At 37.7% G+C, this 16,387-nt stretch overlaps 1 long non-coding RNA gene across 1 annotated transcript in view; it reads right to left on the bottom strand.

The window, feature by feature from the left end:
* LOC133262933 (uncharacterized) overlaps positions 1-16,157 on the bottom strand; it is a 126,204-nt gene extending 110,047 nt beyond the window's left edge. Inside the window, exon 1 of the long non-coding RNA XR_009741414.1 lies at positions 16,006-16,157. This is a non-coding gene — a long non-coding RNA (uncharacterized LOC133262933). The remainder of the gene's footprint in view (positions 1-16,005) is intronic.
* Positions 16,158-16,387: the final 230 nt, after the last annotated feature.

Below are 16,387 nucleotides of genomic sequence, written 5' to 3'. Positions count from 1 at the left end.
ATAACTCTATTTTGACAAGCTTTTTGACCCAGCAATTTTTGTTTGCTGTTTTCCTACAGCTTCAAGTATCAGGTGATAAAACCCTGAATTAGCTGTTCAGATCACCAGCTAAACAGAACCACTCCTTATAAACTAAACTCAATTATTCTCTTTTAATTAGCCACAAATAGACCTAACTGGTTAGAAACAAAGATTTTATCTCCCAAGCAAGTAACAGAATATAAACATAAATCAACTCTGAAATGCCAGTTAAAAATGAAACTTCCCAGATGTTTTATTATTTCAATATGTGCAGATGCGTATTGTAATAGTCAGCATTCCTGCAAGAACTCTGCCCTTATACTCACTCTTAATGAAATGCTGGGAGAAAATAGTTAACACAATAGACAAAGTGGGCCATGAAGACAAAATGAACATTTCTGAAAGCCTGTTGATCAAGCAGTATCAAAGAAGCAGTGTTATCAGGGGAAAGGTTAAAAGATCACATGGGAGGAAAAGACTGGGGGTAAAATTAGTGGATAATTTTTAACTTGGGAAAAGTTTAATAAGGAAGTTACCAGAAAAACTTACACACTGATTTGTCAAAAACCTTTTTACAATTCCTCTTCCCCTCTCCCTCCACCCACCCCCCCCCCCCCCCCCCAAAGTCATTTTCTACATGCCTTCAATGCCATCTCAGGTGTGATTACACAGTTTATGCAGTCCTTCCAGAGGTCACCTTAATCTAGCTAGCAGAGGCTGTGGGCATGTCAGCATTATCTGACATGCCTACAGATTTTAGACTAAATTCAATGTACAATTATGTAATGGTCTGGTTTATAGTCCATTATAGAATTTACAATATAGTCCCACAGAGAACCTACAGACTGGAAGAATAAAGCAATTTCTTTTGCGAGTGAAACCTGATTATATGTTTAAATCTCCAAACATTTGAACTGCAATTTAAAAGAGAAGAAGGTGAATTAGAAAGCAAAGATAATAAGAATTAAACAGTTGTGAATGTCTCTAGTGTGGCTTGGCAATGACTGTTGTAGTTAAATCATACACATTCGAAACAACTCTTCACAGATTAACATTTTCTTGATCACCTACAAGTAATAGCCCAGTTCACTACAGCAATATCCACTGTTCCTTAAAATGGGAGTTTACAAAATATTCTGACAGCCTCCAACTTAATTGAAACTTGCACAGTCAATGAAAGGTAGAGGGAGGAGATAGACACAATAAGGTGAATGTAATTTTATTCAGTTTAATGCAGTCATTCAAAACTCAAAGCGTCTTCTTGGATTCAAAAGACAAATATTGAACAGTTCCCTCCTTTTAGGGGGTTTAATACCATTCACAAACTATATTCTTATCAGGTACTGAAAGTGTCTTTATTCTCCCAAGGAGAAAAAAAAAAAAAAAAAAGCAGCAGCTATCTGCCATTGACAGAAAACGAACAGAATTTCAGCTTTATTCCTAGGATAAGTTCATCTCTATTTAGTGGCTATATATTTATTTTAAACAGAAACAACCACACACACACACACGTTACACCACTGGAAAAATGCAGACTCAAACACTAAATCCACTGTCAAAGCCAGAAGCCTTCCAAAGGAACATGCCCTGTATTGTGGTATTTGCAGATATCTGCGCTCAGACATCATGGCCTCTGTGTCAACTTTAGCTTTCATAAGCTCTGTAAATTAATTCTGAATAATTATTGAAAGGATAACCACAATTTAGAGCTTAGCAAGTCTTTTAAACACTTCTCAAATATGCATAGCTAATCTATAATTTCATATTCTGGATCTGTGATCTTGTCATGAGGACATGCAAATGCACTGCAGATAAATCACGATTCGGATGATCATAACTCCTCCCACGTTTCTCCTATTATGTGAAGGATAAAAAACTGTTTCACCTGCAAGACTTTCTTAAACTGGCTTTCTAAAATCTGTTATTTTAAATACACCTTGAAAAGTTGAGTTTTTATCTGAAAAAATGTTCATTTAAAGTCCAGTTTCCACTCTTCTTTGTATGGAAATATATTTTATCAGCTGTGGATTAAAAAATAATCCAGAGAGTCTGATTTTTTTAAATCTTGTACTTTAAAGCCTCTTCCCCTCTTTACCCCTTTTCAGAGTAGATTCATCTCATTACATACCTAATAAGGAAGGACTGGTGTCACATCTTCAAGCAATTCCTACTCATATTTTGATTTTTTTTTATTTTAAAGAGGCTTTCAGAGTACAAGTTTCTTCCTTATGAGACTTAGCAACACACTAGTTTTATGAAGAGGGAATGAAAGCGCTGTCCTTTTTGCCAAGGCCAACCTCAATGCATTGTGTGAAGAAAACTGTTCATGAGATGCTCCTTTGGTGAGCAAGAAGGGGCAGAAAGATTTTAGGCCCAAAGATCTTTCCATGGATTGTGCCCATTGCTAAATAGCTATAATTATAGCTCTGCAGGACTGAAATAGAGAAAGTAATTTGATTTTACTCATGAAAACAATACATTTGCTATTTCTAAGACAACACATTAGTTACACATCTAATTTGGGGACATATTGGTCATCACCTAGCTATGAAATCAGTTCTGAGTGTTAAAGATGTCTTATGAAGGACAACTTTTTTTGTTGAAAGATAGTAATCAAAGGCATTACTGAGCATGCCACTGACTGAAAGAATGTCTACAGAAGGGAAAGTAAACCCTAAACAGTTAAAGATTTCAGTAGCATGAAGGGTTTTGTCAATGTTTGCGTCATATTGCACATATTACTGGAAATAGTCCTGCCATTTGGAGATGCATCAATTTAGGATTTTATTACATTTGCAAGATTTAGTTGGGCATATGGACTTGGTTGATCTTTCCACCACGAAATTAGTCTGGATTAGCATTCATAGTGTTCTAAATTTCTTTAAAAGACATACTATTGCCTCTTGACACAAGCAAGAGGAGCATGCTGGACCTTGCTGTCTTACCCTTTCCTTCTCTCCCAGGCCTGTTGGGAGATGCAATGCTTATACTGTAGATATCACACGCAGAGTACTGGGAGCTGCTTAGAGACACATGGAATTTGCTTCAGGGCAGTGTAAGTTTTATGCAGAAAGCCCAGATAATGTTTTTGTTGAATCTTCCTCCACACCTTTAAGGTGAGCAGTATTCAGCCTATTTTACCCCAAATAACTCCCTAGCCTCTACCTTCAGACCTATTTCTCTAGAAAGCTGTAACTCAAAATTAGACTTCCTGAATTAAGGCAGCACCTACAATGAATATTCGTAGTAAAATGTGTACCTATCTCACCCGGACATTTGACAAGGGAGTGAAGTAATGCCTCCATCCTCTCAAGATTGAGACTATAGAATTACCCCTTGAGGACAGATGACTGGAAATATACTTTTTCTACATTTTAAAAGTCAGAAGTTTTCTTCTAAGTGTCACATACAGCATTGCTCTTTGACCAACAAGACTCAAACCCTCAGCTTCTCAGTGCATACACTTAGGCTATATTAGGACTCAAAAAAACCCCAAACCAAACCCATATACTTCTGTTAGCATTCAGCCATTAATTAGTAGAAGACACAAGCAAAATGCAGTACATATATATCCACAACAAGCTTAGCTGGACCAGAAAGATAAAAAGCAATTGGTATAGCAGCAACTCAGCAACAGAAATACTCTGACACTGTGAAGTGTTGACACTGAGTGTCTTCACCATATTAAACTGACCGTATCAGACAGTTTGTATATTTGTATAATAAAAACAAAAACAAAACAAAACAAAACCCACAGCTGTGAAACTCCTTAAGCTAAAGTCCACATTTTCTTAGATGTCTTAGGTAGAATGTAACATAGTAAGTAGCCTCATCCTTTAGGAAAGTTTTACAACCTTCCTAAAGGAGGAGGTTTTTATATATCTAGTTCATGAATAGTAACTACATCAGCGTCTGTAAAGAACATTATGAACTGCTTACTGCATCATTCAAGCCATTTTCATATCACAGTAAAATGTGTGAGGGTGCTAGTTGCTCAAACAGTTAAGCTGAACAAGTTTAAGATGTAGAAGTTGAGCTTCAAAGGACTCAAGTCAGAAAATTTTAAAAAGTGCTCAACAAGGCTAAACACATCAGGTTTACGGACTGTGCAGTAAAGGGTTTTTGAATAGCAATTATTTCCAGGTCAAACCCACCTTCATCTACATGTATTTTAGCAAAGGCAAATGTGTTTTGATCAGTTGTTTTAACTCCAGCTGTAATCCTAAGAAATACTTTTTCTTAGCTCTTGAGAGGGCAGCTATTTACAGGATAGCAAGGGATTTTGTTTCTGCAATATAGGCTTTCAGTTTGAGTACATTTATGAGCTGGGTTTTATTCCCATTTGAAATAGTATGAAGTGCTTAAAAATATTACACATTTATGTACAAAACCATGCCTTAATGCAAGATGATTACTCCAAAAGGAGCTCTGTAACAGAAAGCCATTCGCTTAAAAACAATCCTGGTAAACTGTATGTGTCTACCCCTTTCTGATGGTGTTAATAACAGAGTATGGATAGAGTGAAAGCAAATGTACAAAGAAATATTTTTTTTAATGGAAGTTTTTATAGTTCCTCAGTTCAGGAGCACATAGGTTCCATTTACTCATCTAATCCTCTAGTGATTATTTTCTAGGATACATTTATTCAGCTTTTTCAAAGACTAAATTTCAAACTGGGAAGCAACTGTTACAGCATAACTTGCCATAAAGTTTGAAGTTAGTCAGGAGATCGGTTCTAAATCCACAGCAGTATCGTATAACAGATTATAGAGGAAAGGCTCATTAGATTTTTAACATTTGAAGACCTAATATGGAATCAGTAAGTACCTATCCGGAATACAAAAGCATACAGCAATTAATGTACTATAGTATGCATGCATTGATGTTTTTTTGGTTGTTTGTTTTTTTTTTTTTTTGCATGGACTATATTTTAGTGGTAATTGTGTCTGGCACCAGACAATCTTTTGTTTAACTGGCACCATCAGAGTTCCACATCCCAATTTTACTATTGTAATGCCTGCTGTTATACAAAATAAGATTCTCATTCTGAAATTATTTGGCCAAATAAAAACCCAATCTTTGAATGAGTTCTGCTCTTCTCAGAAGACACACCCTAGCAAATTTAGAAGACACTCAAAACATCAGATAGGAAGACTAAGTCTTCTGCACGTGAATGTTCTTGAGGATTTGTGTTTGCCATCGCAGTTCTAACACCATAATGTTATACTTTCCTTCACTGTTTCCTCTTAGAATTGTCAATCATGTTTCAGACTAATATGTGAATAGATGAACAAGAGACACTGGATGAGTTTCCTGAAAAGGCATTACTGAATATTTAGAACAGAAAACAGAGGAGTGAGCATGTCTGTACTCCACCAAAATCACTACAGTGAGCAACACCTTCATTAGATCCAAAAGTGTTCATTTTTATTACAGCTGGGAATATTCAGAATTTCAAACACAGAGGTAATCCAAAAGTTACTAATCTTTAAAAGAAAAAGAAGGCTTAATAGCTTGCTTAATCTTGGAAGGCCCCCAGGCTGAAAGGATAATGGTGGGGTAGCACTGGGGAACAACTTCTGTCTTTGCTAGCTGTTCTTTGGTAACTGTGCAGGAATTGACACAATCACTCAGCAATACAGGAGGATAATCTGAGGGCCAAATCAAAAAAAAAATTTTAATTAGCTTGCCTTCAAAGACTTATACTAAAAAATAAATAAAAAAACTTAAACTACAGTTTGTAGGCTGTAACATTGCAGAACCCCACGAAAATGACAAAAAAAAGAAAATATTACACTACCAAGAATTGTAAGGGATATAGAAAAGCAAGGAAAAGTATGGTACATATGAAACATTTTGCCACATGTAAGAAATTATTTCACTCAAGACTTCAGGTCAGATCAGCCTTCAGAACAGTATAGCCAATATTATGGCATGTTAAAAACTATCCAGGAAAAAAAAAAAAAGAATACTCAATTAAGACTCCTGTTACTGATAACACAGCCCATTTCAAAAAGGAAGACCTGAAAAAAGGAAAATTGCCTTAATTTAAGGAGGAGAAAAAAAAAAAACAACAAAAAACAACACAAAAAAACCACATCAGTCTAAGCAATCTCTTTCTCCCAAGAACCTACATTTCTTTTACTTCCAAGGCAATACCACACCTGCTTCCACTATCTCTTCCTATTAGTAGTATACAGCCAAGAAAAGCTGGCATGTGCAACTTAAAATCCATTGTTATTACCATTTGACTTAGCACACAGGATAAAGCTGATGGAAGCAATACATATTTCCCACTTCTTATACTGTGGTTAGTATTTCTGTATTTTCAGAAAACAAACCAAAAAAAGTACACACAAATTGGATTATTATGTATGTTTATAGTATAAGGGAAATAATCTAAAAATTAAATTAGCAGAATAACCTTTAAGAGAAAGTATGTATGCAACCTCTATAAAGGCTGCTGCTAATACTAAAGAATACCATTAATTTTTCTAGAATGTCTTTAGATTCGCCAGCTGGTTCTCTCACATACCACAATCTTAAGAGTTTAAAGGTTATTAGGGACCTACAGATCCCACTTCTCTCAGCAGGTGTTACAAACACACAATTGTGGGGGAAAAGGGCTTCTGTGATATTACCTTACAATTCTTTTCTAAAATGCTTTGCCAGTTTCAGAAATATTTGTCAATATTTCCATAGAGTTGCAATTTAACTGTTCTACCATATAACAATAGACTTCAGCCCAGAAAAATACACTTGAGTTTGTTGTGTCAGGGACCTATTATTAGGAAATGCCCCTCATTTGAAATTCTACCTTAGAGTGAGGATTTAAAGCATTCAGCAACTCCCAGCATTTGACTTGCTATTTTTAGCCAGGAAAGTGTGTGATGTAGTGCAGCACCATTTGCTTTTTAAAATTGATTGTGCTGTCTTTTCACTGGTAATAAATATGCTATCCTAACACCATTTACATAAAAATCTGGAACCAACACAGCATCAAGCTCAAATACAGAACAGCAAATCTGTGTTTGAGTGACCTTTATGTATAATGTGCCCACAAAAACCTACTAACAAAGAAAAGCTTTTTCAGGACTGTCAGGTTTCACCAACAAAAGTTTAGAAAGGATAAATCAAGATACAGCAGAAAAAGAAGTCATATATGGTGGGGAAAATTAAGCAAGAAAGCACTCTTCAGAAGATGGGTTAGTTAAAAAGAAACCAGCATTATATATGCTGTGATCTGCTGAGATTAGTATTCAAGTGGTTGAGACACTGATCATTTACATTTCAAAGAAAAAACTGAAGCTTGCTGATGATCTTCCACAGAGCGTGGGTGAGACTGCCTAATTCTGCATGACCTGTATCCATGGGAGCAGAGGAAGCACCTTCAGAGCCCACTCTCCCCAGCATCATTCATGTCTCTCACCCAAAGCAATCATTTTTACCAATATAAAACCCGAAGCATAAAGGTAAACTGTTTCAAGGTGACAAGGTCCCTCACATACCACTTTCTATCAGTAGATCTAGTGGAGCTAAGCCCAGGAAAGATATATAAATGACGGCAAGTTTTTCACCTTCAGGTGAAAACGCATCTTGACTTCACTGATTATTTTTCCTTCAGGTGCTATTAATGCAATGAAACCCTCAGTCTAACTGTTGATGATTGTCCATGTTCTTTTGAATTTGCATAAATCTACAGCAGCAGATGTCAACACCCCCCCTAACACTGTGCAGCATTAAATTTCTCAGAGGAGTATCTGAGCACCTAACTGCCAAATTTCACTATCTTAAAACCTTGGGACTGGGGAAGGGGAACATAAGAATATAAAACCCATAAGCTTAAGAACAGAAAACTCATCTAATGGGCCCAGATTGTTATTGTCTGAAGTGAGTGATATATTAAAACAAACAAACCAACCAAACCTCTTCATGTGGAATTTTAAATTGAGATCCTGTTGTGCACATTTGAGGAAAAAAATTTGCTTTGGTTTAGTTTCATGGCAGGTTTCTCCCTTCCTCACTGCTTAAAAGACCTGCGGAATTAGCTCTCAAAGCTTTCCTCAGAGAATAAACATGCGAGACATTCTCTTTAGAGCCATGGTTGTTTCTGTCAGATCGTATAGCACCATACTTCTGTATGGAGGTAGAAGACACATTCCCTCCCTGTAAGACCCACCCCCATCTGTTACTCTAAAGGTATCAATTTCTAAACCGCAATTCTTAGCTGAAGAACTTCTTTTCCTGCACTCTTAGAAATAATATATAAATAGATACGAACGGATAAGTAAATAAAAAGAATACCTTTACTTCCTCCTTTGTAACTTAGTATTTTCAAAAGAATGTCTTTGAGACTTATTCTGCCACTGACAGACTTGTGCAAATTCAGAGTCCTATTAAAGTAAATTGGGTACAACAGTTATACCTGTTTTCTCCACTGCATTTTTAAGTTTCAGTACTAAAACAGAGTGCAAGTGGGGCATCTTATCTTTCCCAATTCAAGAAGTCCCTCCCAGTCAAAAACAGGCTTAGTGAACTCTGTACAACTTGATAGGCGTATTTGCACTTATATTGGCGCTTTCATCAACCGCATTATATCTGAAAAACAAAAAAAAAAGAACCAACTTGTGTCTGTCTGAAGGATCACTTAAACATGTTTAGCTATCATATGTTTAAAAAAATAAGCATTTAAAAAAGCGTGCATCTAAACGTTTTGATTCTTTGTGGAAGTAACAGAGAGTGTTCATGTCTCCCCTTCACATTTCCCTCTCCTTTCTTTCATAAGAATACCCTATTTAGTTCCAGTCTGAAAATGACCATTAATTTCAACAGCTCTGTAGGCTCCAGTACTTGCAGAAGCAAACATTTTCTTCCTGGCAGAATAATGACTATTTTAATATTCTCTTCAGACACTTTTCATTGCAATCCTAATAAACACATTCAGGTTTATGATGAAGAGAGATCCTACCAGACAAATGGCAGCAAGGTTACAAGCTCAAGCTGGTGACCTTCCGAAAGCTTGTTTTCCAGAGCTGCCTGATGGGGTGAACATTCAAGTGATGTTATTCATTGAAACAGGAACTCCAAATATTCCCCTTTTCTAAACAATGTCATTTTACCTTGACAACATATCATCACTGGCTTTCTTCTGTTCATCTCTCAGGTCAGGAAAGAAAGGTGAACAATTTATCACTCATGAATCCTTGATCTTAATGCAGATATTAGCTGAAATTCAATTTCCATTGAATACATATTTTGAATATTATGTACACATACATATGCAGCAGTATTAAGGCACAAAGGCTAAATGTATCTGTCAGATCTGATCTGAACTGGGATGGAGAGATAACATTTTTCAACTACAGTATCAAATACTAGCAACTTGTACTTAGCAAATTCCTGATTTTTCTAAAGCCTTTAAGCCATTTAACCACTAGAAAGCAAACAGCTTAATGGGATTGCCTGTTTTAAAATACATTTGACTTCAGCTTGCAAGAGTTAAAAAAAAAAGGTTGGATCATACAGTTTCATTTGTTCTAAATACCAAACCTGTAATGATTTGTCTGCTTTCTTTTGAAAAGGAAGATTTACAGGTTGGATTATACCACACAGTGCTACACACAAAGGTGTCCTTCCATGTGCTAATCTCTCTCTTTTGGTGCAGATATTTCAAATCTAAGACAGACCCTGGATGACAGAGAGGGGTCCACTCCTGTTTCATCCTCCACTGAGAAAGCTGATGTCATCACTTCAGATGTGTATGGGATTCTTGTCTGGGTACTACTGCAATCCAAACCTAAAAGCTATCTCATGAAACTTCAAGTATTCCTCTTTTCTGCCTGAAAGTGAGACAGATTCAGTCCTTACCTTCTGTCCTAAAAGGGAATTTTTATTTTTCCAGGAAAGATTCAGAAATTCAGCTTGCTTCAGCACAGAGAATTACAGGGTACAACCCTAAGCAAATTAATAACACACCAAGACTAGGAAAATAAGGTCACAATGTCTCTGACATAGTTTCGAATCTAGATTCCTCTGTTAACACCTTCTTTGAAGGCACACTTTTAATTATGTGGGATAAAAAGTGGATATGCAAGGTATGGAAAGTGAGCCTCACATTCCTCTACCCACCCTAGGTTAGAGAACAGAGTTTGATTTTATAGTGTCCTTTTTATATAGTTTCTTCCAGACTACTGAAGGAAGCTGAATATGGGATACAGAGTTGATTATAAAAGCAGTATCTCCATCTATGTAGATGTCTGATTTATTTATAGCTCTCCACTAAATCCACCACCCATTACAAAAGAGTGTTGCCAGCTTATGCTGCAACACAGGATACTATAACAGAAGAATAATGGAACACTTACCTACTTTGTCTTTCTCCAGATTATCCCATAGATTTTACAATAGAGCTCCATGTAATTTAGGTCTGTATTTGCATATCTCCTAGTAGGCAGGCTATATTTTCTGTTAAGTTCTAGCAAGTTAATGTTAAAATAATCTTTTATTGTAATCTTTCAAAATAACCAGCTGCTTCCTGACAGGATCTACATCTCAACTGGTACCACTACAAAGGTATTTCTTCAAAATACTAAAATTCAGTGTGGCTTTATTTTTTGGTGCTATAATCTTAAAACTACCTTTGTCAGTCTACAGAGCCCCTACACATATGTTGTCGTTACTGCACCAGTTCAAGACAATGCAGTAACCTTTGCTTGCAGTTACATTTTGTATGAAGGAGTCTGTAACTGGAAGTAAATAGGAATAAACTATATTCAGGACATTCCAACAACATAGAGATACTCTACAAATCAAGAGGTAATCAGCTCCAGGAAGTTCACTGTCAGTGCCTCGGAGGGTAAAACAGAACAGAAAGTTAGTAAAAAAGTAAGCTGCACACATGCAGATATGTTCCTCAATCAAATTGGGTTAGGCAAGCTGCCTTAAGATCCGAGTTCTTCCCATCCAGATGTTGTGCTCTCCAAAGCTTTGTCACCTAAGGACAAGGGGAATTGTAAACCTATTAATACTTTCAAAAGGTAAGTTTTTTCTCTTTATTAAAGTCAGGAGGATTTAGTTGTCTACAACCACTCAGTGCAGTGCCTTATCTGTATATGGCCAAGGACAACCCTTTATAAAACAATCCTTTAACTTTAAAAGGAAACTAGACATATTTAGTATAGTTCCAAGCAAGGAAGTCTTGCCAAGTGGCTGTCAGATCAGAATGCTGTGCAGAATGCTTGACAGAAAAGCTAATATAGTAACAGGAAACCAACCCAGGATTTAGTACTGGAATAATTAAAACACTGCCAGAAGAACCACACAATAAGTGTACCCTCTAACAGAGCTTTTGGGATTCTTACTCATGAGTATCTAGACTCTTACAATTATGATTGGGTATCCTACTGTTTCAGGGACTCCTTAAAATTAGCTTTAAGAGTTAGACTTAGGCTGCCCTTCATAAAAAGTAAATATGTATTTGAGAATAGTGGGGAAAGAACTGAAAATATGGAAAAAATCCATTACCCCCAAATGCTTGAAACAATAGGACTGTAGAAGTATGACAGTCATACTATACAACTACTCTAATCTGTGTGATTAGAACATTTTTCACAGATCCAAGTAGATTTTCCCATTTTTAATTCAAGGGCTATTTACACTGCACTTAATGCACTTCCCTTTCCCACCTGGCCCTCTCCCTGCCTCTGCTGAAGTTGTGAACTAAGATACAGGCACACCATATTAGTGTGAAACCAGTCACATTACCTGGATTAGTCACTCTGATGCATATTCTGTTTTGCAGTGCATTTGTATTAGGCAAATGCATTTATATTAATGCAAACACCTTACTTAAAACATAAGCTAAAAGGAAAATACAAACATCTCAGTGATTAGAACAAGAAAACATCTCAAGGTGAGGCATTAAATATAAGAAGACGGGAGCCATAAGTCAAGTTAGCTTCAGGGCTTAACTTCACCCCTGGAATGAAGTGGTATTCACTGTTGGAAATACAAAGCAGACTCTGACAAGTCCAATTAACAAATAGAATTCTTGTGCCTTTTACAATAGACCTTTAAACCCTTCCTACTCAGCAGGCTCAAAATGATTTCACTGGGGGGTACAGGGGATATTGAGCTGAAATAGCAGCTGTTTTGCTCAGCTCCCCTCAACTCATGCCGGAATCCCAGGGAGTTTTGTATTGCATGCTAGCATCCATCTCGCCCCTCCCTGCCAAAAAGTAAACTTAGTCATAATATCCAAGTGAAAAACTCAGGAAACTGTTCACATCTGTTTGTTGTTTAATGAACTTCACAGATACTAAAGCAGGCTTTAGGGTCTACTTTCCCCTCCCCGGTCTTGCCCAGGCATGAACCAGTGAAGTACAACCTTCGCATGTTCACAAATTCCCATATTCATAACTACCAAGATGGAAGGCTGTAAGAAAGACTGTTTCATATTTAGGTTTTCATACAGGGATTAAACATTTTCTGAACCCTGTAAAGAGCACTAAACTAAGACAGGTCATCTTAAGTTTATTACAGCATCTGTGTGTTCCAGTATGGAGTTCACAAATCTTGAATGCAATGTTATTCAGCCAATTTAACAAGATCAGCAAGCCTGCTTTTCCACTTTGTGATTTTTTTCTCCCATAACAAGCTCACTTGTAGCTAAGGGAAGCCAAGCCCTTTTAAAGCTTTATTCTTTCACAGCTAGTAAAGTACAGCATTTACAATTGTGAGCTATCATGTCAGAAGCACAGTAGTTTCTCACGGGTCATTCAAAGTGTGCTACACAAGCCTAAAACAAGAAAACAGAAAGGAGAACAGGAAGAGAAGAGACTAATTAACAGTTCTAAATTTTAGTTAAACTCTGTTCAACCTTCTGCTTCTGAGATCCAGCTAGACAGCTAATAAGCCTTCTGGAATTCCGGCTCTTAATTAACACACAATTATTTTCCCAAAAGGATTAGAAGTTTCACCAAATGCTCAAGAAGTCAGTTTCTACAGCTGAAATTAGATTACTGCCTACATTTAGTAGCAAGGGTTACTGCTCCATATTCTGTTTGTAACAGACTTTTTTTTTTAAATGCAATCACATCATTAAAGGATGCCTGCATTTTCATTGCACAAAGCTTCCTTCTTCCTACATGAGCCAATAATCCAATCCCAGCCAATAATTCAGTTACTTGACATGAAAAGGTAACAGCCATTAACGTAAGCGTCCTAGTTATACATTAACTGCTTAAAAGCAGAACAATCTGTGAGCAACCACCTTTCTGAAGGCTAATCAAACACTTCTTAGGACAAGGTGTGAGACTCTCTGGTCCCCAGCAAGGCACAGATCATCACAGGTAAAATGCTAAGCAAAGCAAAACCAGTTGCACCAGCAGCTTACACAACTAACTTCCACCAATGCAAATGATGCATTATAAATGGCACCCCTCCCAAGGCAGTCCTTTGCTGGCAATTAGTCCTTCTTTGATTTCTGGCTAAGCACACACAGTCCATTTTAGAGCCCTGCCTCAGTTCTGTGAGAGCAGAAGGTATGAATTTTAAATCACAATAGTGAAGCACTTGCCCTTAATGAGACAGTCAGCCCTCAAACTTTAGCTTACTCCCCTCCACCCCATCTACAGCCGTCTTCAAGCCAAAGCCAGCTATCATAGACTTGTGGTGACACAGATTTTTTCCTCAGAGTAGAAGAGCACAACCATCTCCTCTAAACATGCTAGGTTTCTTTTGCTCCTTCTGCTTGCAACTTTACTTTGTCAAGAAAAGCAGCTCTATGCTGCAAACTAATACATATTATCTCAGAATATCACTTAGGAAATTAGAGCACACTATGCTGCAAAGGCTTAGAAGACTGACAAATCAGGCCACCTTTAAACTTTAAAACACAACTTCACTAAGCTCACCCAATGGCAGCAACATGGAAACAGGCCTTACATCTTCTTAATCATTGTAGCTGCACACAGAACCGTCAGCCTTTCACACCTCTATTCTAAACCAGCTGCAAGTAGCACACAGCACCACAGAGCTGGTGGCAGCTCTTCATTGCAGAGGTGAACGTGATCAGGCTTTACTGACAGCTCATCAGGTAGGAAAGTTGTGACAGAGACAGACTTGTCTTCACTTCTCTGCCTTTCCTCTTCCTTGAGGTTTCTGTGCAACTTGCTTCCTCAAAAGGGGAGCCCATGTGCCTCCAATAATGCTTGATTTTGCCACTCACCCCTGCACATTTGGTAGGACGCTTTGCGCGTTTTTCTTGCACCTTTGTTATTTGGATGTTTCCTGTATGCAAACACACTCATTTTTGTTGCTCCTTTGGTAGCCACATTGTTGTGTAGCCATATGTTGTATCCAGCCATGCCATTAGTTAAATCTTAGCATGCTCTATTTGGGTTCAAGGCAAAATAACATTAATTATATCCTGAATAACGCACTTATAATTTGTAGGTGGCATAAGCCGTTGCTTTAGCTACTTCTAGATATACAACTCCCAGGGTAAACAGGTGCTCTTCTACATCTGGTAGTGAAGAATTTCTCCTACAGCCTGTGCTATACATAGCTTATCTTCATACTGGCAGAGAAAGTTTAATGTGATACAGGTAAAATGGATAATAGGACAAAAGTACAAAAAAGCGAAAAGCTATTTATTTTTCCTCTGAGAAGTTTAAAAAAAAAAAAAAGGCCAACCTGAAGATCCTTTTAAAAGCAATGTGTTATTTCTGATAATGCAATCTAGATAGAAGCACAGATTGACACTGTATTTAGACTATTAATACTCAAGAGTTCCTCCTACCCAATACTGATATGGTCTGCTATTTTGGAGTATTACCATTCTTATTTCATCCACAGACTCATTCCTCAAACCCATGAAATACAGTAACACAGTAATAACAATTTGTCTAGTATATTTTGTCTATGACTTACCTACTGTGATAAGTGACACCAACACTAAGCAAACAAAAAAATAGTCTTTTCTACTATTCCTACTTTGGCATCAGTTGTTTTACCTCTCTCTTATTTCCCCACATCCATAAGCATATTATAAACACAGCTCCTACTGCAGAAAAAGAACAAGTCTTTGGCCCACATTTTGAAGCCTCTTTGTTTATTGCCACCTGCCATACACACAGCCCCAAAATACGGGCATGGTGTTTGGATAACTTTAAAAGTTTAAAATAGAATAAGGAAAATTGATTCTTTGCAAGGAAATTAAACAAGATACTGATTATCTTCAGTCTTTCTAATGTCATCTAATTAATTTAACACTACATACATTTTATTTCCATTACACCGGTTTCAATGCAGCCTGCCAAAAACACTTTCAAGCTTAAGGTCCTGGACCTTGTTGAGCTTGTCTTCAAAAACAAAGTTTGATGAAGACACAGAAACAGGACCACAAACTTTGAACAGAGAATCTCTGGGAGCAGTATTGCAGTTGCTGAGGCTCCAGCAAAAACCCGGAGAAAGAAAACTAAAAACTAAAACATAAATGCTTGGATGACGGCATTCCAAATAAGCTGATACATACAGTGCCCTTGTAAAGTGAGGACTTTGCTCCAAGCAAGACTCAATACCTACTCCACTCAAGCCTCTAAACAGAAATAGTTGCTCATATAACTAACAAAGAAAAGCCAACGCACACAAACATTTAAGTTTGCCATAAAAAAAAAAAAAAAAATTGGGTAATTTTTGTCCTCTAAGCCTGTCCCCAGAACTCTTTTTCACCCCTGCCCCTGCTAAGCCAGCCTCTAATGCCACCAGAGGCTGCTGGCTATCGACCAACCACTGTGGGTATACTTGAGCCAGCTGAAGAGATACAAAACTCTATTTTGGGAATCCTGGGCACCTGAAGAGGCAGCTATAAAAGGTTTTTTGGCTGCTCAGTGCTTGGAGAAGTCCATATCCTGAAGATCTATCTCCAAAACTGTCAGCATGGCTCATGATCCCAAGACTGACCTCTCGAGGAAGCACACTCACCCTGACATTCCTGGTGGTCAAGCCCTAAATCCTCATCACCCACCACAAGTATCTGTATGTCAGTTCCGACACAGTCTCTGATACTTGGTCATCTACTAAAACCAGAAAACACAAGTCATCAACTAGAGGAAATACATGGATCCAGTCACACTTTTCCAAGCTCTCTGAACCCTGTGGAATACAAGAGCTCCCCAACCACCACTGTGGCAACAGGGACCGACTTCCTGCAGCCACAGCCTCACACTGGCCGTGAGCAGGGCCTGTCACAATGGCCATGCAACCACTGGAGCCTTGCCTGTGGCCACCAGCACCCAGCTGCAGCATGGCCACAAGAGACCCGCATTGAGAGGCTACCTCAGCCTGTGTGACATACTGCACATTA

This window comes from Pezoporus flaviventris, unplaced genomic scaffold, assembly GCF_033815535.1.
Source record: "Pezoporus flaviventris isolate CSIRO_AGI_PZ_B2104156 unplaced genomic scaffold, CSIRO_AGI_Pfla_v1 ptg000002l, whole genome shotgun sequence".
In the NCBI taxonomy this organism is placed as follows: Eukaryota; Metazoa; Chordata; class Aves; order Psittaciformes; family Psittacidae; genus Pezoporus; species Pezoporus flaviventris.
This window is presented reverse-complemented; position numbering and strand designations above follow the sequence as displayed.